This window comes from Sinocyclocheilus grahami, unplaced genomic scaffold (assembly GCF_001515645.1).
Source record: "Sinocyclocheilus grahami isolate Dianchi unplaced genomic scaffold, SAMN03320097.WGS_v1.1 scaffold4420.1, whole genome shotgun sequence".
In the NCBI taxonomy this organism is placed as follows: Eukaryota; Metazoa; Chordata; class Actinopteri; order Cypriniformes; family Cyprinidae; genus Sinocyclocheilus; species Sinocyclocheilus grahami.
In genome coordinates this window covers 11,083-11,728 of record NW_015509360.1, presented here as the reverse complement: position 1 = coordinate 11,728, position 646 = coordinate 11,083, and positions in this window count along the sequence as shown.

The following is a 646-nucleotide window of genomic DNA, read 5'->3' as shown; positions in this document are numbered from 1 at the left end:
AACTATTTCAATTAATTTATTAAAGTAATGTAACTGATTACATTTCTAAATTTCTAACAAATGTTTTCAACTGCTAAAATGTTACCGTTTAAAATTATAACAAGAAACCGTTAACTTGTATTGGTCACAGAGCTTATTTTCTGCAGCACTCCAAAAGCTAATGGGAAAATAATACTACGTTTTTTTGTGAAGGAACCACGGTGATGCACTTCCGGGCTGGCCTACAAAAATACATCATAATACGTAATCTCAACACCATTCTATTAACATTTTTCATGAATGTGAAATGAATAACATCTTTGTCACTTTTAAATTACAAGACAATATCCAGTGGCGTATGACACAACATGAAAAAAAACAAACAAGAGAAAGTAAATTCACGACAAACTCCCAAAAACCTTCTCAAAGGCATTTCTGTCCACCACTCGTCCCAGTCTGGTAGAGAAGTACATCGTATCAGAACGGCTGTAGCGCTTTAAACACAGGATCGGTTCTCCTTTGGTATCCCCAGACTCTCCCAGAGTCATGACATCTGACACGGGCACGTATATGTCCCGTCTGTGACCCCAGAAGGTCAGGTGCGACACCTTTAAGACGGTCCGCGTTGAATCCAGATACATCATGCCAACCACTCGTCTGACATAGT